We start from the raw sequence: 26,290 nt of genomic DNA, 5'->3' as shown, positions 1-26,290 counted from the left end.
AATCTAGTTAAAACTAAGCTTTTTAATGGCAGAGATCTGGGCTTGTTAGTAAGGAAATTTTAATGTTATTTCCTAGAAATTCAAGTATTTACAATTCCTTCTTCCCCTTTTTGTGAATAAAAGGGTTCTATCAAAGAAATAGAGAGGAAAATGATAATAAAGGGATTAGGGCAAGGAATTGGAGGAAAAAGTAATTTGTACTGTAGAACATTTTTTAGTGTTCTAACTTTATACATCCTGAATTTTCCAAAGTTGTCATTTTCATTTTTATACCACTTTAATATTTGCCTTACAAACGATGTAGAGGTTCTATTTTCAATGGGATGTAGTAGGTCACAGCAGGTAAAACTACACCATCTAACATATAAAAGCAAGATAATTTTCGAAGGCCATATTTTTAAAGGCATCAGTGTGATATGGAAATGACTGACTCTAAAATAGACTTCAGTCTCACAGAGGGGAGAACTATTCAGAGGTTAGTGGAAGATCAAAAAACTTTTTTTTTTTTTTTTTAAATCTCCCTGATTTCCTTTGCAGTATCAGGGCATAGTCTGGGGATCTGCATTTGGCCCAGGCAGAGGGCCATGTTAAGGGAAAAAGAAACCAGCTATGCTTCTAATGATTGCATAGGGCTGGAGTTACGAAATTGGAGGTTTGAAAGAATAGCCAGTCTTCCTGTCAAGATATTAAATGTTGTAGCTTAGAAAGGCTAAAAAAGCTAAGCGGAACATTTCTGACAGGCAGAGCTGAATCCCTTGCAGATTCCTGTACCTCAGAAATGTAATAAGTGGGTTTTTTTGAGAATTCTGTAGGAAGTAGCTGAGCAGCTGAGCAATACTTCTGATGGCCTCCTGTAGGCATAGGTGGGTTTTGAGTTTGGGGGTAATTTACACAGCAATAGATACTAGCACAATTGCACATCAAAGTTCATAGTGGGGGTATACGTTATGAATGCAGTGATTGTGCATTTCCTTCACTTCCAAGTCACAGTTCCAAGTGTAACAAAATTCACACAGAGTGAAATCATATATGTGTACTGAGTGAGAAAGCACTAAGTGCTAGAGTAAATCTCAGTAAATGTCAGAAAACTCCCTGTAATGAAAAATTATATTTGTACCAGATAAGAGAGAGCCTTTGTAAAGAAATCTTTAAAATACATGTCAGAGAACCTGTACTAGACAGAAATTGTATGAGTGTGCTGACTGTGGTAGCTCCTCTAGGAAATATCACAGAAGCAGTGGAATCCAGTGGCTGCTGGACTCAAAAGGGAAAGAAACTATGTGAGAAACTGTGTGTGTGTGTGTGTGTGTGTAGGCTTTTCCAAACAGTGTTTGAATATGACCAGAAGGGAAAGAAACTATGTGAGAAACTGTGTGTGTGTGTGTGTGTGTGTGTGTGTGTGTGTGTGTGTGTGTGTGTGTGTGTGTGTGTGTGTGTGTGTGTGTGTGTGTGTGTGTGTGTGTGTGTGTGTGTGTGTGTGTGTGTGTGTGTGTGTGTGTGTGTGTGTGTGTGTGTGTGTGTGTGTGTGTGAAGGCTTTTCCAAACAGTGTTTGAATATGACCAGAGTAGTCATGCTTGAGTCACCGTCAATGCAGTGGGAAGGGCCTTGGAATGAGTTATAGTGTATATCAATTTATAACTGAAAGAAAATCTGTTTCTTCAAAGTGAGAAAGTCTTACAGAATCAGATGAAATTGCACAGATGAAATTGCACAGAAATTACAGATTTTATATAGCCTAGAAACTATATAAATATATTTGTGAGAGGAACTCTGAGGAGAACAAAATGAAGGATGCATTGAGGAAAGGGCATCTCATTTCACTTAAGTAATAATGCATAATGAGGGAAAACCTACCAGTTTGAAGTATTAGAGTGTGGACCAGCAAACTTATAAAGGGCCAGATGGTAAATATTTTCAGCTTTGTAGGCCAAGAGGCCAAAACCAAAAATATTATATAGACACTTAAGAGAAAACAAATGTCCACAGTATTTCTACTGACAAAAGTTAACGTCATTGCATCGCAAATCATTTCCAATTGAAGTTTGGAAATTCCACAATTGCACAAATATATTTTTAGATATAGAAATTTCCCTTGCAATTTCATCAAGGTCCGAAAAATCCTGCTGGAATTATAGTGTAAGTTCGGAAAGTACATCCAGTGCAAATTTGGAAATGAAGGATTCACTTCTTGTTTTAACTTCTGATAGTACTGAAAGTGTATAAAGTAGCTTGACATTACTTTTGATTCAAACAATGTTAATTGTCATTGAGATGACTTTACTGCAGCATAGATTTTGCATGTAAGAGCTATTTTGCCACCCTCCACAAAAGAAAGAAAAGCATTTTATGTGAACATAAACTCAAGTGGAATTTAAAGGAAAAAAAAAAAGTTACACAAGTTTGTTTCGTTTTGTTTTACCACAGTTCCCACATATCTTCACCCTTATCAAGCCACCTTTTTTCTTACAAAAAGTCAGGTTCCTATATAGTTAGAATATAAATGGCTTCAGTAACAAGGGATTTCCATTTATAATAATGCCAGGTAAGGTCATTTGGACCAACTCTTCAACTTAGGGCACTTAGAAAAAAATGGACAAAATTATTTCAAAAAAATCAATTTGAAGTCCATCAAAAAACTAACAAGATAGTGAAGATTTGCAGCCAGGAGTTTGGAAAGAAAAGATGCCTAGATAGATAAACCTGTGTTTGGAATCACTTCCCCCTTGGATTTTTTTGAGAATTCTGTAGGAGGTAGCTGAGCAACTGAGCAATACTTCTGATGGCCTCCTGTAGGCATAGGTGGGCAGAAGTTGGAGTTCAAGACCTCAAGTTTGGTGTCCATTACAAAATAAGGCATGTGTGGAGGAGATAAGGCAACATGAATTAAAAGTAACAGAAACACAAAATTTAAAATATGCTAACTGAGCCCTAGGAGATAAAAGTCAAGATGGAGATTGCAGCAGGTAACTGGGAAAGTACAGAAAAGTACCAAATGGAAGTTAGAGAACCAAAAAATATATTAATTGAATTTAAGAACGCAAAGGATGGGCTAATAGCAGTTAGACACAGCTGACGATAGAATTCGTGAAAGACTGGTCAGAATAAAATAGAATAAAATGAGAACTGAAAGAATAAAAATACAGAGAAGAGAGTTTTGTGATAAATTTAATGAACTTCCCAGAAAGAGAGCAGAAAGAGAAAGAGGTAGAAGGATTATATGAATGGATAATGGCTGAGATCTTTGCACAGCTATCTGAGAGCAAGCAACTGATTCAAAGTTTGTGAATTAACCCCATGCAAGAAAGAAAAAGAAATCCATACTTAAGCATATCATAATAAAGCTGCTGAAAACTGGACAAAAAATTATAAAAGCAACCAGAGAAAAAGAATCACCTTTGAAAGAGTACTGCTTAGACTAAAATCTGCTTTCTTAATCAAAATATTAGAAGCCAAACAACAGTGAAATTATCTTTACCTAAAATTCAGTAACAAAAAATTTAGCCTTTAAGGAATCTCCAATGGAATGCTGATATGTAGGAAAGAGTGAGAAGAATGAAAAGCAATGAAAAATACCTTGGTAAATCTAATGTTAACAATAATAGTAAAAAAGAGTCTAACATCAAAGTCAATAGAAGGGGGAAAATAAAAAATGCTTAATAAAAAGGGGAGAAAAAGAAGAAAGAATAAAGGCAAACAGAACACAAATGTATTATGGTACATTTAGACCCAAATATATTAATAAGTACATTGAATTAAAAAAAATGTTCTAAATGATACGAGAATCAGACTGGATTAAAAATGACAAAATCGTAAGCATTTACAAGGGCCCCACCAAAAGTCATAAGGATCAGAAATATTAAAAGGAAAAAGATTATAAACAACTGATATCTATTAAAATGAATCTGTAACTTCAAAGTTCATGACACACATAGGCCTACATGGCTTTGCTGGTGAATTTCACCAAATAAGGGAGAAATAACACAAATCTTATATAAAGTCTTTAGCAGAACTGAAAAGGAGGAAATACTTTAACTGATTTTATGAGGCCAACATAATCTTGATAATTAAATTCAACAAGGACATAATTGTGGGGCAATCTCATGAATATAAATGCAAAAATCTTAAGTATTTGTATTTAGCAAGATATTAAGAGGAAGAAATAGAGTTGGTTCAACTTTCAAAAATCAGTGACTAATTTGCATTTATGGAATAAGAAAAATATATGATTGTGTCAAAAGATGATAAGGCATTTTATAAAAATATATCATGCAAATACTAATAGCTGGTATTGCCACGCTATTATAAGACAGTAAAATATAACGCAAAAAGCATTACTAGAGAGAGAACATTTAATAATGATGAAGGGTTTATTCAGCAAGAAGAGATAGTAGTTCTAAATTTGGAAGCACCTAATAACATAGCATTAAAATAAATAAAGCAAAAAAGAAATACAAGGAGAGAGAGAAAAGTTTACAATCCAAGTAGGAGATTAGCACCTCTCTTTCATAGCTGGTGGAACAAGCAAATAAAATATCTGAAGGTATCAAAGATTTGAACATGGTAAGCAAACATGACATAATGGACCTATATTACACATGGCACCTAATAATTGTAGATATTTACATGAAATTGTTACAAAATTGGGGCTTCCCTGGTGGCGCAGTGGTTGAGAGTCCGCCTGCCGATGCAGGGGACACGGGTTCATGCCCCGGTCTGGGAAAATCCCACATGCCGCGGAGTGGCTGGGCCTGTGAGCCATAGCCACTGAGCCTGCGCATCCGGAGCCTGTGCTCCACAATGGGAGAGGCCACAACAGTGAGAGGCCTGCATACTGCAAAAAAAAAAAAAATTGTTACAAAATTGAATATACACTGAACCACAAAGGAAATCTCAATAAATTTCAAAGGATTAAAATCACACAGAGTTTGTTCTCCAGTTACATTAGAATTAAGGTAAAAATCATTAACAATAAGATAAGAAAGTCTCCAAATGTTTGGAAATTAAGCATATACTTCTAAGAAGTTCATGGGTGAGAAAGAAATTGAAATGAAACATATTTTGAACTAAAAGATAATGAAAATAACATCAAATCTCGTGGGATGTTAATTGTGGGAGGTTGCTTAGGGCCGTGCTTAGAGGGAGATTTATGGCTTTGAATGTGTATATTATAAACAGGATTTATAGCTTTCAATGCATGTATTAGGAAACCTAAATTATCAGTAGGAAAAAGAGTAAAAAGTAATGAAGTAGAAAACAGACACACAGAGTAAAGCCACAACTCATATCTTTGCTTTTTGTTTTTTAATCTTTCCCCAATGTGAAATTTTTAAAATTTTATTTTATTGAAGTATAGTTGATTTACAGTGTTGTGTTAGTTTCAGGTATACAGCAAAGTGATTCATATATATATATATATATATATATATATATATATATATATAAAATATATATATTTTTCAGATTCTTTTCTCTTATAAGTTATTACAAAATATTGAGTATAGTTCCCTATGCTATACAGTAGGTCCTTGTTGGTTAACTATTTTATATACAGTAGTGTGTATATGTTAACCGCAACTCATATCTTTGAAAAGACAAATAAGCAGAGTTACCTATATTTTTAGGTATTTGATGGGAAAAGACAGCATGTGGCATTTATGGTATCATTCCCCAACAGAAGAATCACAACAGAGTTTCTTAGGATTTTGAAGCAATCCATGTCATCTGCAGCAGAGAACTGCATACTTTTCAGAAAGCTCCTGGCATGCTTATGGGCCATGGAAAAGACAGAAAGCATGATCATGGACTATTAAGTGCCCATGTGGCCAGAACTATTTAAGATGAGGTAGGTTCTGTCAAATCCATCAAGTCATCCTGAGGTCAGATGGACCCAGCAGCAATCTATCATAAGATGGAAGTGGCACATCTGTGATTGGGCCTTAGTGGGGCTGGAGGACCCAATTAAGTTGCACAAGCAAGTCATTGTGATCCCCATCTCATCAACTTGTGTTGCCCTAGTGCCTGCTTCTCAGTTCAAAACCATGTGCATATGGTAGCCATGGAAGTACACTGCTCAAATCTTTCAAGAATTGCCTCTAGGATTGCACTCAGCTGACAGTCCTAAGCTGCAGCACTTTCAGAATCCACTGCAGCATTTAAATTCAAGACATACTATTTCTGGGTACCTATAGCCAATGACCAAGTACTGGTGGGGTTGGACAGATATTAGGATCTAAATATTTCTGCATTCACCAAGATCCTGTGACTTTGCATTCATCAAGACCATCAGGAATGTTCTTGTGAGAGGGGCACCAAGTATCACTAAAGAGTGTAGTGGTGACTCCTCTCATCTACAGGCTGGAGATGATGGTAGGAAAGGTAGTCACAGAACTGAGCTAATTAATAGCAACAGGAATGATGGCATCCCAAAGCAGGTGGCACACTAAACTGCAAGAAGTCACAAGGCCATAATTACAATGACCTGCAAGGTTGAAGGGGTAATCTCAGAGGCTTGACCAGGGAATTGTGGAGAAGGCTAATAGAACATTTCATCTCTGGGGGCAAAAGAGATGGGCATTCAATAAGGATGCTGTTTAACATCTAAAAAACATTTTTTTAACCAAGTATGGAGAAACAAGTGGCCAAAGGCAGCCAGTCCAAAAAAGTTGAAATCCCTTGCTTAGTTCCCTGACCTGTATTCACAACCAGAACCAACTGACTAAAAAGGCGAACAGGTCTCCAGGAGGAAAGATCCTACAACATCTCAGTATATATTGTAAGATTTCCTGTCTTTTCCCAAAACGACTGAGGCCCTTTACTCAGGTGATTGTACACTGGAGAAAGAGGAGAACCTTGCATTTCAAAGAATATTAGACACAGGGTCTGAGTTGACCTTTGATACCTAGAGACCCAAAGCATCATCACCACCCCTTTGTTAGAAATTCACTAGTCTGTCCTCCGAAGAAACCAGATGGATCCTGGAGAATGACTGTAGACTATCATAAATTCAACCAAAGGGTGTTATGTAACATTACATAACAGATGTAATGTTAGGCATGATATCATTGATAGAGTATGTTAATAATATACATGTCATGTGGCCATTGATTTGGCAAGTATAAGAATATATTCCAATTGGGAAAGAGAATCAGAAACAGTTTGCTTTCATGAGGAGCAGATGATGTTGATTTAAGTTTTACCTCAGAACTCTGTCAATTCTCTTAACATCTGTTATAATACATTGTGAAGAGATGAAAGTGTCTGGGCATCCCATGATCCATTAGGCTGATGTCACACTGATTACGCAGGTGGAGTCCTTGATGAGACAATGCACTCCAGAAGAGGGAGATAAGCCCTTTAAAGATCAGCGAGCTGTCACTTCAGTAGAATTTTTAGGGGTCCAGCGGTCAGGCACGTGCCAGTATATTCCCTCCAAAGTAAGAGAAATTTGCTGCATCTTGCATCTCCTTCTACAAATAGGGAAGTACAGCACTTGGTAGGCCTCTTCTGGCTCTGAATGCAACACATTCTACAGCAGGGTTTTTCAACCTTGGCACTATTAGCACTTTGGACCAATTAATTCTTTGTGTGGGGAGCTATGTTGTGCGTTGCAGGATGTTTAGCAGTATCCCTGGCCTCTACCCAAGTTGATGCCAATAGCACTCCCCCTACTCCAGTCATGAAAATAAAAAGTGGCTCCAGACTTAGCAAATGTTCCCTGGGGAGCAAAATCATCCCTGATTTAGAACCATTGTTATATACCTAGGAATTCTGCTGTCCCATGTACCAAGTGACAGGGAAAGCTGCCAGATTTCAGGGTGGTCCAGAATACAAAACAGCCCAGCAGAAGGTACAAGGTTTGGTATAAGCAAATATACTATACTATCCAGTAGACCCTCTGGTCTTGGAGGGGACAATAGTGGAAATGTAGAGTTTGTTGAAAGTCCTAAAGGGACAATTACAGTGCAGACCCTTGGGGTTCTGGAGCAAGGCCATGCCATCTATAGTGGAAATTCCTGTATCTTTTGAAACACAGCTTTTGGCACATTCCTGGGCTCTGGTGGAGAAAGGAATATTTGACTGTGGACACCAAGTGTCCACACTCTGTTGTAGGGAGGAAGGTGGGACACTAAGGGAGATACTGGATCATTATATGACAAAGGAGGAATAAACCTTAAAGAACCTCAACATTTCACCATTGAGGAAGCTGAGTCCAGAGACATAACTTTGCCTAAAGTCATCACGAGGTTAGTGGAAACCAAGTTAGGAGTCTTCTACTCCATGTAAGTGAGTATCTCACTTCATAAATTGAAAATGATTGCATTTTCCCTGTGGAATATTCTTACACACAATTCTTGGGTTGTTTAGTACTGTGGCTACAGTGCATTATAGGTTAAAGAGAATTTTGTGGGCCAGTTTGATGTCTTTCTCTTACAGAATGCATTCTGAGTCCCCAAAAACTGACTTACAAAACAAACTTGAACACTGGGAACTTCTTGGTATGTGTGTGAGGTATGTTGTGGGCTCTCAGGTTTTAGAACAATAAGAGGGAATCCTCCCCCATACTCCTGCCCCTGCCCCATATACTGGGCAACAAACCTTTCTGCCAGGTTACATGGAACAGCAGTTTTCAATTCTCATTTTGACCAAGACCCAGAGTAAGAGATATTTTTGACATCATGACCCACTGTGTGTATGTGCACACATACACACTCACACATACAACACAGATATGAAAGTTTCCCAAACAGAACTTGCCCTTACCGTATATAATGCTTTCAAATATTTCCTCTATTTTTTTAGTATTGATCATAACCAACTAATCATAGCTACAATCCTCCTGAGCTTGTAATTTCACAGCCCATTAATAGGCTAGGTCCCAAAGTTAAAACAAAAACAAAACACCAGTGTTGAGAGTTGTAGGCCTAAAAATTCTAAACTCTAAATATAACTTGATGATAATATGTACTCAAAGATTAATTTTTCGGGATTTCCCTGGTGGCACAGTGGTTAGGATTCCACAATCCCAATGCAGGGGGACCAGGTTCGATCACTGGTCAGGGAACTAGATCCCACATGCATGCCCACCTAAGAGTTCGCATGCTGCAACTAAGGCCCAGTGCAACAAAATAAAATTTAAAAAAAAACATAAAAAGATTAATTTGTAAAATATGAACACTTATTGGAAGTTGGCTGTTTGGATGGAGAATACATTTCACATTGGGAAATATATCTTTTAAGGTATAAAGCAGGCCAGTCCACAAAACTTTCTTTCCATAAATGTATACACAGGAATAGGACACCAATTGGGCAGCATCTTGGGGTGGGCAGTCAGCCACTTCACTGATGCCCTTATGTTTTCTTCTACAGCCATTTCAAAAACAGGACATTCTCTTTTATAATATAACAGACAAAAAAAATGCTAACCAGCCCCTTGGAAATTATGATAACCCAAAATGCAAAATTTCTTGAAATGGAATTTTTTGGTCCACACAATAGGATTATTAAGTATGTGATGTTTAGAACTTCCTAAGCCAGATTCTAGGAGAAGCATTTTCATCGTGTATGAGTTATACCCACTTAGAAACATGTTATCCCTAACACTGAGTAGGAACAGGGACAAGAACTACATAATAGAGCACCTAGAGGCTCTACAATAAACACTTTCTATACAACACTTTCTGTACTGGGCTTAGTAATTCTATGAACAATATTTTTATCCTGCAGCTGAGGAAACTGAGATGCAGATATTTTAAATGTAATTTTCTGAAGACCATGCAAGCTTTATGGTGGATTTGAACCCTGGTTGTTCTGACTACAAAGCCCATGTTCTGCACAGTCGCATCTGCTTCTTAGTCATTTGATTTGTTGATTGGGAAGAAGTGGCCATCCTTTGACAGTCGGTCCTTTGAAGAAGTCCATAGTGCTATGAGTTCTTACTGCACCAGGAAGTGTCAGGTAAGCCTGAAAAGCTGACTTTGCTCCAGTTTTGATCAAGATGGAAAAAACTGAGCTCCAAAGTCAGTGATGTATCACCTGAAACTTGAATTTCTGAGATTGGACATAATAATATAAAGAAAATTAGGGAATTCCCTGGCGGTCCAGCATGCTTTCACTGCTGTGGGCCCAGGTTTGATCCCTGATGGGGGAACTAAGCTCCTGTAGGCTGCGTGGTGCAGCCAAAAAAATAAAAAAATAAAAATAAGGTCAGAATTCTAAAAAGATATTTTTTAAAAAAAGAAAATTAACAATGGTTTCAATAAGAACTCTAACATAATTTCATACCTTGCATTGTCTTCCACTGTTGATAGGGTACTGATGTTTAGGCCTTTCCCACCCCACTCCCACCCCCAAGTAATATTTCATATGTCTTTCACTATACCATCAGAGGCTTAGCATGAAATATGAGAGTTCAGACAATCCTTCCTTTTCTGGTCAGGAGGAATCCAAACAATCTTGGGAGGATCATCTAAAAGATCACCTCTCTTTGGTGTGAGCCTGAAATTTTTTAGTGAATTTTCAATTTGCACCAGTCCATAACCACATCAATCTGATATGATTGACAATATTTTTCTACGAATTTGTCTCATTCATCTAAACTTTCAAATTTATTGACACTAGTTGTTCATGTTTATTACCCTTTTAATTCCTGCTGTATCTGTAATATCCCTTCCTCTACATTTTAAACATTGCTTATTTGTACCTCTTCTCTTATTGTATTGATTAGTCTTGCCAAAGTTTGTTAATTTTATTAGGTTTTTTCCAAAAAATCAAGTTTTTGCTTTATTGGTTCTTTCAAAAATAGGGTCTTTATTTTTTATTTCATTAAATTCTGCTTTTATCGTTATCATTTTCCTCTGGGTTTATTGTGTTGTTTTTATAATTTCTCAGGTTGGTTACCTAGATCATTAGTTTTGGAGTTTTTTCATTCCTTTAATGTACATTTAAAGCTATAGGTTTTCCTATATGTAGTACATTAACTGTATTCTACAAATTTTGATATAGAGTTTTTATCATTGTTTATTTTGAAATATTTCCTAATTTCTGTGTATTAGAAGCATTTTTAATATTTTATATACAGAAGATTTATAGTTATGTTTTTGTATGATTTCTAATTTAATTGAAGTTTTTAGAGATCATAGTCTTTCTAAAATTTTTCTTGTCTTGCCATAAAATATGAATTTATTTCATCATAATCAAAGTCTACAAATTGTCCTCTGATTTTTTTAACTAAGAGAAAAGGTTGATGAAAAGAACTTCAGTTGGGGCAGTTCAAAATTGGGATTCCAGCTGGTGCAGCTCACACATGGTAGAATCCTAGAAATCATAATCTTTCTAAAAACACTTTGAAATTAGTTGAGATCTATTTTTTGGAGAGTACGTGATCAGTTTTCTTTCCATAGACACTTGGAGAGAAAAGGTGAAGTCTCTAATTCTTGGGTACAATTCGTGTTCTATATCTGTCCTAAATTACACTAAGCTTAGTAAATTGTTATGCTTTCGATCCTTAATATTTTTATTGATTTTTTTTGTCTATTGCTCTCAATTACTAAGATAAGTGTGTTAAAATCTTTCATATGATGTAGAATTTGCCAGTTTTTCCTTACGTTCTGTCAATTCTTGCTTTAGATAATGTGAAGTTCTTTTTTATGTTCATAAATATTCATGATTATTAAACTTTCTTGGTGAATAATATCATCATTGTATAATGTCTCTTTTATCTCTGTTTATGCTTTTTGCCTTAACATCTATTTTGTTCATTATTAATACAGCTCTGCTGCTTTCTTTGTGTTAACATTTACTGAGTATGTCTTTTTTTGATCCTTTACTTTCAATCATTGTGTTGAAACTTCATCTCAAACTTTAAATATTTCTCCTGTAAATGGCATAGGGATGGACTTCTCTTTTTTTTTTTTTTTTTTTTTTCGGTACGCAGGCCTCTCACTGCTGTGGCCTCTCCCACCGCGGAGCACAGACTCCGGATGCAAAGGCCCAGAGGCCGTGGCTCACGGGCCCAGCTGCTCCGCAGCATGTGGGGTCCTCCTGGACCAGGGCACGAACCCGCGTCCCCTGCATCGGCAGGCAGACCCTCAACCACTGCACCACCAGGGAAGCCCTCTACTACACTTTTTAGCAAGGATGATTGATTTTTTAAAATTAATTAATTAATCATATTTATTTTTTGGCTGCGTTGGATCTTTGTTGCTGCGTGTGGGCTTTCTCTAGCTGCGGCGAGCAGGGGCTACTCTTTGTTGCAGTGCGTGGGCTTCTCATTGTTGTGGCTTCTCTTGTTGTGGAGCACGGGCTCTAGGTGCACAGGCTTCAGTAGTTGTAAGCACATGGGATCAGTAGTTGTGGCACACGGGCTTAGTTTCTCTGCAGCATGTGGGATCTTCCTGGACCAGGGCTCAAACCTGTGTCCCTTGCCTGGCAGGCAGATTCTTAACCACTGCACACCAGGGAAATCCCAGGGATGGACTTCTTTTTAACTTAGGGCAACAGTTTTGTATTTCAATTGGAAGTTCTATATACTTTTTGTAATCATTTATATACTGGAATTTCTTTTTGTCATCTTATTTTGTGCTTTCTATCTGTTCCACTTTCTCTCCCTCCTTTGTTTCTTGCCTTCTTTTGGCTTTGACTATTTTTGTTTATTCCTTCTCCTCTACTAATTGGAAAATTTTACACTCTATGTCTGTTCTTTCAGCTTTACTCTTAAAATTTTAATATACTTTCTTTTTCAAAAATATTTAGGTTGCGCTGGGTCTTAGTTGCAGCACACAGGATCTTCGTTGTGGCATGGGGGATCTTTACTTATGGCATGCAGGCTTCTTAGTTGTGGCATGCATGTGGGATCTAGTTCCCTGACCAGGGATCAAACCCGGGCCCCCTGCATTGGGAGCATGGAGTCTCAGCCACTGGACCACCAGTGAAGTCCCTTAGTTTGCTTTCTTAAATTTTAAAGTTAGTCAATACATTTATTTTTTTCTTGATCATTACAGGAGCTTTTTAACTCTGACCACCCCCACCCACGTATATGTTATTATTTTCTAGTATTTTTAAAAAATTTATAACCATATAAATTAATTCCCATTATTATTTAGCATAGTAAATATTTGTTTTTATTTAATCACATATTTACTATTTTCTTTGCTCACAATTCCTCCTTTTAACTCAGATCTTGTTTCTGGATTTATTTTCATTCTTTCTGGAATATATTCTGTATGACTTCTTTTAGTGAGGATTCTAAGTTTTAGTGTTGGAAAAATATCTTTATTTTGCACTTATTATTAAAAAATAGTTTTACTAGCTATGCATTTCTAAGTTCACAGTTGATTTTGAAGATATTATCATTCCATTATCTTTTTACTTTCATTGAAGCTGGTGATAAATCTGCTGTTAGTCTAGTAGAGGTTCCTTTGTAGATAATTTGTGTTCTCTGTCTTCCCCTAAGATTATTTTTGTCTTTGGTATTCTGTAGTTTCAATATGATATGTCTAAGTGTGTATTTCTTTTCATTTATACTGCTTGGATTTTTAAAATTTATTGAACATCAGTTCTAAATGTTCTCAATCATTATGTCTTTGAATATTATCTCTTTCCTGTTCTATCTAGTCTTGCCTATTGCTATGGACTTAATGTGTCCCACTAATATCCGTATGTTGAAACCCTAACCCTCAATGTGGTTATATTTGGAGATAGGGCCTTTACAGAGGTAATTAAGTTTAAATGAGGTCATAAGGGTGAGGTCTTAATCCAGTGGTGTCCTTATAAGAAGTGGAAGAGAGACCAGAACTCACTCTCTCTCTCTACACATACATAGAAGAAAAGCCTTGTGGGGACACAGAGAGAAGGCAGCTATGTACAAACCAAGAAGAAAGACCCCCCCCAGAAACCAACCCTGAGAACAGCACCTTGATCTTGGACTTCAAGCTTCTAGAACGTTACATATTTTTTAATATCTGTATTAGTCAGCATTCTCCAGAGAATGACCAGTATGATCTATTTATTTATTTACCTCTACATATATAACCATTTATAAATTTGGAGAAAGAAAGAGAGAGAGAGAGAGAGGAGAGAGAAGAGATTTATTGTGAGGAATTGGCTGACATGATCATGGGGGCTAAGAAGTTCCACAGTCTGTTGTCTGCAAATGGAGATCCAGGAAAGTAGGTGGTGTAATTCTAGTCTGAGTCTGAAAGCCTAAGAACCAGGGGAGTCAATGGTGTAAATGCCAGTCCAAGATCAGAAGACCAATGTCTCAGTGCAAACAGGCAGGCAGGAAAGGGATAAATCCTCTCTTCTTCTGCTTTTTGTTCTAGTCAGTTCCTCACCAGATTGGATGCTGCCCACCCACATGGGGAGAGCAGTCCACTTTACTGAGACCATTGATTTAAATGCTGATCTCATCTAGGAACACCCTCACAGACACACTCAGAAATAATATTTAATCTGGGCACTCCGTGGTCCAGTTAATTTGACACATAAGATTGACCATCACAATATCTTTGTGCTATTTTCTGATTTTTAGCTCTATCTTCCATTTTAGTTAATTCTCTCTTTAATTATAAACAATCTGATATCTAACCTGATCATTGAGTTTCTTATCTTAGTTTCATTTTTCATTTTTAGATGTTATGTTTGATTTTTTTTTTTTTTCCCGGATCTACCTGATACTTTGATGGTCTCTTTTTCCTTGGGCCTACTCTTAATACTCTCTTGTTTTTTAAAACATAGTCACTACAATCTGGCACCACTTTTTTTTTTAATGATCACCACTATGTATTCCTTTGTTTTTTTAATAAATTTATTTATTTACTTATTTATTTTATTTTTGGCTGTGTTGGGTCTTCGTTGCTGCTCACGGGCTTTCTCTGGTTGCGCTGAGCAGGGGATGATACTCTTTGTTGCAGTGCGTGGGCTTCTCACTGCGGTGGCTTCTCTTATTGAGCAGCATGGGCTCTAGGCTCACAGGCTTCAGTAGTTGCAGCACCCAGGCTCAGTAGTTGTGGCTCGTGGGCTCTAGAGCGCAGGCTCAGTAGTTGTGGCGCATGGGCTTAGTTGCTCCATGGCATGTGGGATCTTCCCAGACCAGGGCTCAAACCCGTGTCACCTGCATTGGCAGGCAGATTCTTAACCATTGCGCTAGCAGGGAAGTCCCTCTTTTTTAAAAAAATATTTATTTATTTGGTTGCACTCGGTCTTAGTTGCGGCAGGCAGGCTCCTTAGTTGCAGTTCTCCAGCTTCTTATTTGTGGCACATGGGCTCCTTATTTGTGGCTTGCAAACTCTCAGTTGTGGCATGCATGTGGGATCTAGCTCCCTGACCAGGGATTGAACTCGGGCCCCCTGCATTGGGAGCTTGGAGTCTTATCTACTGTGCTACCCGGGAAGTCCCATAGCATCACTTTAAACTAAACTTTCAGCTTAATATAAATTCTTGCCTGTAACCCAGATGAAGGCAGACTTGTGATTAGGAAATCTTCAGAGAACATTTTCCCAACTCTATTCAGAAATAAGATTGAGACTGGCATATTTCCTAACTATCTTCCTCTATGTGATGGGGTTTTGCCCAAGTTTATCCTTCCATTAGAATGACACCTCTCAAAGTCTCAGCTTTATGCCAGTATCTTATTTTGAATTGCCATTTTATATATGTGTTCCAATTAAACTTTATATATGGACACTGCGATTTGAATTTTATACAGCTTTCATGTGTCATAAAATACTATTCTTCTTTGATTTTTTTTCAACTATTAAAAAATGTAAAAATTATTCTTAGCTCATGGGACATATAAAAATAGGTGGTAGGTTCGATTTGGCCCATTGGATTATAGTTTGACAATCCCTGTTCTATAAGAATGTTTTCAGCAGCAAAATAATCGATACAAACTAAGTATTCTTTATGCGAGAGTGGATAAACTAAAAAACAGTGACATATCCAGGAAAGGAATACTACCCAATGGCTACATGTATTAGCATGGTTAAACATAAAAAATGTAATTTTAAGCCAAAACAAAGCAAAAAGTTGCAGAAGGACATTCTAATATGATACAATTTAAATAAAGTTTTAAAATCTGCCAAAGAAGACTATATATTACTTATGGATACATGTATATGTGTGTATGGAAAATTATTTTTTAAACTCATGAAAATTGGAATTTAGAGAGAGAGGAAGAATGGCAGCTGAGAGAGATACACAGTGGGTCTAAGATATATCTGTAATGTATTGTTATTTTTGAAAAGTTTGAAGCATGTTGGGCAAATAAGATTTTATATATAGGGTTTTCTTAAATTATTCTCAATACTTGTGTATATGTTTGAAATATTTCATAATTTTAAAAATAATCTAAGATTTCATCTTAAAATTTGTATGGAGACACAAAAGACCCCGAATAGTCAAAGCAGTCTTGAGGGAAAAGGAGCTGGAGGAATCAGACTCCCTGACTTCAGACTGTACTACAAAGCTACAGTAATCAAGACAGTGTGGTACTGGCACAAAAACAGAAATATAGATCAATGGAACAGGATAGAAAGCCCAGAGATAAACTCACACACCTATGGTCAACTAATCTATGACAAAGGACGCAAGGATATACAATGGAGAAAAGACAGTCTCTTCAATACGTGGTGCTGGAAACCTGGATAGCTACATGTAAAAGAATGAAATTCGAACAGTCCCTAACACCATACACAAAAATAAACTCAAAGCGGATTAGAGACCTAAATATAAGACCGGACACTATAAATCTCTTAGAGGAAGACATAGGAAGAATACTCTTTGGCATAAATCACAGCAAGATCTTTTGTGATCTACCTCCCAGAGTAATGGAAATAAAAACAAAAATAAATAGGACCCAATGAAACTTAAAAGCTTTTGCACAGCAAAGGAAACCATAACCAAGACGAAAAGACAATCCTCAGAATGGGAGAAAATATTTGCAAATGAAGCAACTGACAAAGGATTAATCTCCAAAATTACAAGCAGCTCATGCAGCTCAATATCAAAAAAACAAACAGCCCAATCCGAATATGGGCAGAAGACCTAAATAGACATTTCTCCAAAGAAGACATACAGATGGCCAAGAAGCACATGAAAAGCTGCTCAACATTAAAAATTATTAGAGAAATGCAAATCAAAACTACAATGAGGTATCACCTCACACCAGTTAGAACAGGCATCATCAGAAAAATCTACAAACAACAAATGCTGGAGGGGGCGTGGAGAAAATGGAACCCTCTTTCACTGTTGGTGGGAATGTAAATTGACACAGCCACTGTGGAGAACAGTATGGAGGTTCCTTAAAAAACTAAAAATAGACTTACCATATGACCCAGCAATCCCACTACTGGGCATACACCCTGAGAAAACCATAATTCAAAAAGACACATGCACCCCAATATTCATTGCAGCATTATTTACAATAGCCAGGTCATGGTAGCAACCTAAATGCCCATCGACAGACGAATGGATAAAGAAGATGTTGTACATATATACAATGGAATATTACTCAGCCATAAAAGGGAACGAAATTGGGTCATTTGTAGAGATGTGGATGGGTCTAGAGACTGTCATACAGAGTGAAGTATGTCAGAAAGAGAAAAACAAATATTGTATATTAACGCATATATGTGCAACCTAGAAAAATGGTACGGATGAACCGGTTTGCAGGGCAGAAATAGAGACACAGATGTAGAGAGCAAACATATGGACACCAACGAGGGAAAGTGACATGGGGGTGGTGGTGTGATGAATTGGGAGATTGAGATTGACATATATACACTAATATGTATAAAATGGATAATAAGAACCTGCTGTATAAAAAAATAAATAAAAGACCCTTGCCTTATTCACCACCTGAAAAAAAAATGATCTAAGATTTCATTAGTTTGCATAATATTAACATGGTGTAAAATGCACATCCTGGTTTGGAAGAAAGTTTGGAGAAATGAAAAGAACACTAAACAACTTAGGACAACTTAGTCCTAAGCACTAGACTCTATCAGGAACTAGCCTCAGACAAGTCTTTTCATATCTTTGGGTCCAATAGAAGAAGTTCTATCTGATGAACAGTGTGCCACCTGTTTGAAAACAGTGATATGAAACACCCTAAAAATGCAAGAAGATACATATTTTTTGTTTGTTTGAGACACACACACACACACACACACTCCTCATTTTAAGCCTTGTCCATTGTGAAATATAACACACATACATAAAAAGTGCATAAAATAGTAATGTATACCTTAATCATCATAAAATCAAACCATGTAGCCACTACTCAGATCCAGAACACTGGCAGCTCCCAGAAAACCCCTGAATGCTCCCCACCCCTCCACCTATGATAATTGCTTCCTTGCTTTCCTTACCAAGGTAATTGTTAGTCTTTTTTTTTTTTTTGGCAGCCCCACACAGGGCGATTTCAGTTCCCCAAGCAGCAGTGAGAGCTCTGAGTCCTAACCATTGGACCACCAGGGAACTCCCCTTCAAGGTAATATTTTTATTTGTTTGTTTCAAGATATTATCCTTGATGAAATTTACTGTGACCAGAATTCTTACAGTATTTTGACTCAAAGGTCTTTGGAATGTCTGTGGGCTCAGAGAGAAGGGGATTGGGAAATTCCTTACTGGATTGTTGTTGAGAACTCTCCTTTCTCCTGAAAGGGAAACTCAGGCTTAGGCTGTGCCTTGAATGGCAATATCAGCTGCCCAGATGCCCCACCTCCAGCCTGTACTGTGCGGTGGGTGCTGTTTTGGGCATTGTATATATTTACATCATTTCATCCTTGAAACAGACTTGTGAGAAAACTGAAGTAGTCTCTAAGGTCAAAGAGCCAAAGAGAAAGATAAAGGAAAGAAAAGTTGCCCTTAATTCCTAAATATTCAAGACTATTAATTTATTTACATTTTTTCCCAAGGTAAAATGTACAAGGCATAGCCCCAAGTGACTGATTTGAATTTGCCTCTTTAAAGTATTTGCATAATTGCCATTTACTTTATCTGTGGAGAACTTGAAAAAATAAATTTCCGTGGATCAAAGCATTTTGAACACATTTAGGGCTCACCAAAATTCTTATGAATTATTAAAAATGTATCATGTGTACCTATAGTCAGCTGTACTGTAAATTGCAGCTAATCGATGTTTAGTTGACAAAAGGTGGAATACTTTGGCTGATTTACTCCTTGGGCTCCTCCTGTTTCACTGGAAAACTCATCTAAACATGTATGTCACAAACTAATTTCAAGACAAAAGCAAAGCCTCAGCTGAATGGTGAAAACAGATAGCCCCATCCAAAATGGATAACCCACCTTCCCAGGTAAGACTGGGAAGACTGCTTGTCTGAAGGAAACGGCCATCGATCTAAGTGAATGCTCCAGAAAGACACTTCTAAAAATAAAAGCAGCCTCTCTACAGGAGAAAAGAAATATCACTAGACATTTTGACCGTGGTTTTATTTCGTTAAATTGCTGAGTGTAAGCTGAGTTACAAGAAGTAAAATTCAATATATAGTTTCCAAGTGCCTCCTCTGTTTAAGGCACTATGTGGTGGCCGCCAGAGGACGCAAAAAGGAATGATCTGCCATCCTCACTATTGAGGAGGTTATAATCTAAGGAGGGGTAAACAGCAAGATAACATTATATGAGCAATGTGTGATAAGACTTATGAGAAAGAAGCAGAGGGGAAATGAACCAAGTTATTTGAGTACCTTTCATAAGCCAGGCATGTTTCATACATCATCTTATTTTAATCTTACAATAAGGTAATGAGGTTGGTATTATTCCCAATTCGAGGAACTGTGGGAAAGTACAACCAAACAACTAACCCAGGATCACACTAGTAAATGGCACAGCTGAGATTCAAATCCAGATATGCCTGCCTCAAAACTTGTGTTCCTAACAAGCCCACAGGCCTTAACCATGTGATAGATAGAAAAGAGGTCCTTACTGACCATGACTCTCAGAATTAGAAAGGAGCCAGGAGGATAAAACATATTAGGGTGACTTCAGACACCATTTATGTGTGCCCTCCAATACATGATTGTATGATTTGGCCTTGTTTTCTTAGCCTAGAATGTAAAACACTTCGGATAGAAGACATGGAGTGAGATTTGATCACAGGCGTTCTTCTGTCTCTGCCATCAACCTCACTCTGCTCAAAAAGATAAAACGAATTGAATTTTATTATTTATTCATGTGAATACTAACACTGTGGATATATTTTCATAAAATAAGAAAAAAAAACCCTCAGCCTCACCATATAAATTGTAGGAGTCCATTTTCACTCTTATTACTATTACTATTTATCATTTTGATTCTTAATTGTCCTTTGTTCAGGTGACTATGCAGCCCCAGTTGTCCTTCTCTTTAATTGCTTGCTTTCGCTTGAATACCTGCTTCATGGTTTCTCAAGAGCTATCATCACCGTTATCATCATTATTTTGAAAGGTGAATGAACATAAATGTCGATTTTCATCATGTGTAGACTCCACTGACAATCAGCAAAAGTTTTTCTTTCATATGAATTGTGTAGCTTAGAGGGGATGCTAGAAGATTAGCCCCAAATGGAAAGTTCAGCACTCTCTGGTTTAATTTCAGTTCTGCCAGTGAGCCACTGGGCAGACCACACTGCCCTTTGGCATGGTCTCTGTTTCTAAGCAGGTGACATTAAAGATGCTTGTCACCCATTGTTTTCCCTGAAGTGCTAATAGGGTTTACTAATGAAAGAAAACACCATTTCTCAAAATGATATAAAGCATCATAGAAACTAAAATTATAGGAAATAATTTCACCCACATTTTGGCTTGCACAGGCCTACCTGACTTTGGGAAAGTTGTTTTTAGGACAAGGGTTGATCACCGTAGTTGAGACTAATACAATTTTAGCTTTTCATCAATGTCAAACAAAGCTAAAACACCAATGGCTAGAATCTCTTTCTGTTCCTCCACTGATGAGAACCAAAATAAACTTTAAGACATCAAGAGCAACAATACTATGGTGTGGTAACAGATGCTTAAACTGGTGAAATCCTGTGGCTCAACTGCATGACTCTAGAACAATTCCAGTGAACTAGTTGCTACGACTTTAGAGTCTGAAACTTTTATTCCCTATACCGTACATGTTATATGAATGAGGGCTTGGTATGTAGTATGATTTTCATGGGTCATTTCAAGCCAGTAGGTTTTAGAAATCCCCAGTCACTTACTAGTATACCTTCTTAAATATTCAAGCCTTGAGGAGAAAGTGGGAGTTCCCAGTGAAACTGAGGGATGATAGTGGATCTTAACAGTGTGGTGTTCTTTACTTAAATGCACAGTCCATATGCTTTTAATTTATGTGTAATGATTTGGTGAATTGTCAATCTGTCCTTTTTTAAGAGTGTGTGAGAAAATGTACATAAATGTGCACCAGTGAAATAGGCCTTCATGTTCTCATGTTTTGAAAATGTGTTTTCTTCATAGAGTGAGAGCAAAAGTATTTGAGAATTGATATTTGAAATCATAACAGAGCTAAATGTGACATGCAGTTTGACAGGCAAATATGTGATTCACACACCCTGCCTCAGAAATGAGTAAAATGTGGTCAGATATTTCATTTTCCTCATTGCATTTATCACCATCTGAAATTACCCCATGTATTTATTTGAATACTTTTAAAATCTCTGTCTCTTCCACACTCAAGTGAAACTCCGTGGTCACTGCTCTACCCCTGGTTCCTAGAACAATACCTGCCACACAATAGGTGCTCAATAACTATTTATTAAATAAAGGAATTAATGTAAGTTGAAAGATATTTAGTGCACTACTTTAGAAGTATATTTGTCTGTTTCTTTTTTAAAAAAATATTTATTTATTTTTGGCTGTGTTGGGTCTTGCTTGCTGCATATGGGCTTTCTCTAATAGTTGCAGTGAGCAGGGGCTACTCTTTGTTGTGGTGCACGGGCTTCTCATTGTGGTGGCTTCGTTTGTTGCGGAGCATGGGCTCTAGGTGCGCGGGCTTCAGTGGTTGTGGCACACGGGCTCTAGAGCGCAGGCTCAGTAGTTGTGGCGCATGGGTTTAGTTGCTCCTTGGCATGTGGGATCTTCCTGGACGAGGGCTCAAACTTGTATCTCCTGCATTCGCAAATGGATTCTTAACCACTGTACCACCAGGGAAGTGCCGAAAGTATACCTATTAATTCACCTTGATGAAGCCTCCACAAAGGCAGTATCTACCAGCTTTACTAAGTGCCTTGTTATTAGATGGGATCAATATATATCTAGTAAGGGAGTATAGATAAAGTTCCAGGAGCACTGGTTAAAAACAGCAAACCCTTCGGCATTAGATTTCAGCAACAATTCGTTTGTTCTTGCTGCTTTCTTCTTTTTTATGGAAGCATGGTTTTTTATTGCAGTATAATTGATAATTGTGAGATGCACACATTTCATGTGTATAGTTGATATGTTTTGACAAATGTATACACCCATATAACCCACATACTGATCAAGATACAGAACTTTACATCATTTCAGAAAGTTCCCCTGTACCACATTCAGTCCATTCCCCATATCCCTCTCCCCCCTAAGCAATGGCTGTTCTGATTTCTATGACTATTAGATTAGCATTGCTTGTTCTTAAACTTTATATGAAAGAAGTCATACAAATGTATTCTTTTATGTTTGGCTTCTTTTGTACAATTTACCTGTAAAATTCATCCAGGCTGCTATGCATATCAGTGATATGATCCTTTTTATTGCTGAGTAGTATTCCATTGTATTAATATACTACAGTTTATCCAGTTTCCTGTTGATGGAGAACATTTGGGCTGTTTCCAGTTTGGAACTATTATGAGTAAAGCAGTTACCAACTTTCTTATACAAATCTTTGTGGACATATGCCTTAATTTCTCATGGACAAATACATAGAAGTGGAATTGATGGTTCACAGTGTCAGTTTATCTTTATATGAAACTGCCAAGCAGTTCTTTGAATGTTGTATCATTTTATACTCCCACCAACAATGTATGAGAGTTCTTAGTTGCTCCACATAATTGCCAATATTTGGTATTATCAATCTTTTACATTTTAGCCATTCTAATAGGTATGAAATAGTATTCATTGTGTAAACTAACAGTTCGCTGATGATTAATGATGTTGAGCATCTTTTTATTTGCTAATTAGCCATTTGTATATCTTTTTTTGTGAAGTGTCTGTTTAAGTCTTTTGGCCACATTTTATTTGGGTTGTTCTTTTTATTGAGTTGTAAGAGTTCCTGATTTATTCTAGATACATGTCCTTTTCTGGATATCTCATTGTTAAATATTCCTGAATATTTTCTCCCAGCCTCTAGATTACCTGTTTTTTTTTTAATGGTGTCTTTTTATGAGCAAAAATTTTTAATTTTGATGAAGTCCAGTTATCAACTTTTTAATGGTTTCTGCTTTCTGTGTCCTATCTTAGAAAGCTTTGCTAACCCTAAGGTTGCAAAACTATTTTCCTATTTCCTTTAGAATCTCCATCTCTAATTAATTTTTGTGTATTTAAAAAAAAAACAACCCTGCGTTTTACCTACCTTTTTAGGAGCTCTCAGAAATGCTAGAACTCTATGTGACTCTACTGAGGTTCATTAATGAAAACTATTTGATTAAAACAAAAGCTTACTACCTAAAACAGAAAGCTGATTTTAGTTGATAAAACATGCATTCAAATAATTGAGTTATTATTTATTTTATTCAATTATTTTTCAAAAACTGAATTTTATTTTATTCTGCTTAATTTTTTTTAAAGAACTGACCACTAAAGGCAATTCTGAATCACTTGTTTTAATGGAGGACAACATGGGCATAAATCCTGGATTGGGCCATTTTATTATTGTTTTTTATGGTCACAGGCTTTTTTTTCTTCTGTTTTTTTTTTTCTTGACCACAACAATTATATTACCTTTAACTCATAAGTTATCTTCAGTGGTCTAAAAAACATAACCCAGAACATTTTGGAAGATAAAAATAAGCTGTTGAGACAATTTTTTTCCTTCCTAAGCTAGAAACAGAACACCTAGAGTTGACTGAAGTTTTTCCTCTTATTATGATCTACGTATTGATTGCCCAAGAATTTTAAAATAGTTTATAAAGATTTTCCTGGTTAAAGCTACATTAGGATTCCTCTAATGTTAAATAAAATTATGGAATAAGAAGGAGCGTGGATTCGGATTCTGAGGAAACTGAATTTGAATTCTGGCTTCCCCCAGTCCAATATTATTACCCATATGAATTTACCCAAGGTACATAATTCCTTTGAGCATCAATTTCCTCAGCTGTAGAATGGGATAATACCTACCCCTCAGAATAATTGCAAACATTAAATGCAATCTTGTATGTAAAATGCCTACCAAGTAGTTGGTGCTCAATAACTATGACCCCCTCCTTTTCTATTTCTAATTCTTGAGTTGTCCTCTCAAGAAAACGACACATATAAAGCTACACAAACTCCAGAAAGTAGATTTTTCTATATCAACCTATACCGTGTTTCTCAAACTAGGATCTAGAACCTCTTGGAGACTTCAGACAGATTCTCAGGGGTCAGAGGCTTTTCTACAGGATTTTCAAAAGAAACTGTTTATATTTGGATGATTATCCTAAAATATTAAAATAAGCAGAGTCTGAAACTTCTGAATAAGTTATCTTTAGCTATAACTAAGCATTGCCAAAAGATTTCAATATGAATTTGCATTTACCTTTGCCATTTCAGCTTACTGAACTAAGGGACCATCAATGTGTCAGTGCTGTTTGGTTGGCATGTCCTACTATCTAAATGGCAGCAATGGCCAGTGTCTGCTATTATACTTATGTTGTCTGTGAAGGCAAAATTTCTATTTCCTAGTAATAACATACATATGAATAACATTTTCAATGATGAAGACTTTAGTTTCTTGTCTTTTTAATAAATCAATACTTTGATTTCTCATCAAGAAAATGACACGCCACTGAGTATTTACTATTTTGTGGAGGCTAATGAGAAATGAACAGAGGTAGACTGAATAATATTAATGATGCACTTGCACCAAGAGAAAGCCAAATTCTTTAGGACATTCTATACAAATAAAGATTTAATGGTAATTTGAATATTCTAAATTGAAAACAGAGTGGAAGCAATCATAATAAAATCTGATTTATGATCAATTTTGAAATGGTGTAAATGAGGCATTTTCAGTATCTAATTGCCTCTGTGAAATTCTGCACTCTCAAGCCTCATTCGTGGTAAACATGGCGCTGAGCCTGTTGAAAACCCACAAGGCTTGTGATGCCTGTGTCAGACTTGTTTCTCTGTAGGAACCTGTCTGCCTTGTTTTGGGGGTGAGGGTAATTTTGATTATACAGCCTCTCTGTTAATCCTTTTCTCTCTTGCCAACAATTGTTGAAATATTGTCCAAATGTCCAGATATAAACAAAACACTGTGAGAAACCTAGTTCCTTCTTTGCCTTCAACAGTCTATGAGCTCAGGGCTGAAATTGAAAAAAAAAAGTTTAAAAAGTATTTCTAGGAGTTTAAAACTAACTTCACATAATCTTGTTCTAAATTTCAGCAAAATTTGATTATGCATTTAGTGCTGATTTCAATTATACTGTTATGCCAACTCCATGTTGAAATAAGTAATACAGCTTTACAGAGTCATCAAGCAAGTATTGCTCACTGCAGAATGTTAATTAGGAGGCCTAATTTTCCGAAACTACCTTATTTCATAGAGTCTCAGCTCCCATCTATTGTGTGCTGTGTCCTGATTTCAAAAATGCTACAATATCAAAAAAGTATGTTCCAGTATCTATATAATTTGATAGTAAACAAAGGTTCAGTTTTTTCAGAACATACTTATGGGAACTGGCATTCTCTGCATTAGTCAAAACACAGAAACAAATTAAGTATAGAACTGAACCTGAGGCTACATCTTTCCACTATCAAATCCAACAGTGGTTATTCAGTTTCAGCCAAAGACATTATCATTATCACTGCAATAAATTTGAATTGTATTGATTTGCAGTTGTGTGTTTAATTTGTAAATCTGCTTTGGTTTTAGAGTAGGTAACAGCTATAAGCATGAGTTTATACCCAGTTTTATGTTTACACATATTTAAATAACAATATAATAGAAGTAATTTGGGAATACTGGGAGCCTAGAGAGAATTTATTGTTTTAAAGGGGGTCATGCATATATCACCTGTGAGAAATTCTGCTCTAGTTCTTTAACAGCTCATTGTTCAAAAGTGCCATGACTCTAAAAACATGCATTTTTGCTATTTCTGTACACATCTGATAATTTAAA

Source organism: Tursiops truncatus, chromosome 2 (genome assembly GCF_011762595.2).
Source record: "Tursiops truncatus isolate mTurTru1 chromosome 2, mTurTru1.mat.Y, whole genome shotgun sequence".
NCBI classification, from domain to species: domain Eukaryota; kingdom Metazoa; phylum Chordata; class Mammalia; order Artiodactyla; family Delphinidae; genus Tursiops; species Tursiops truncatus.
The sequence above is the reverse complement of the archived record's forward strand: the minus strand, read 5'-3'. Positions refer to the sequence as shown.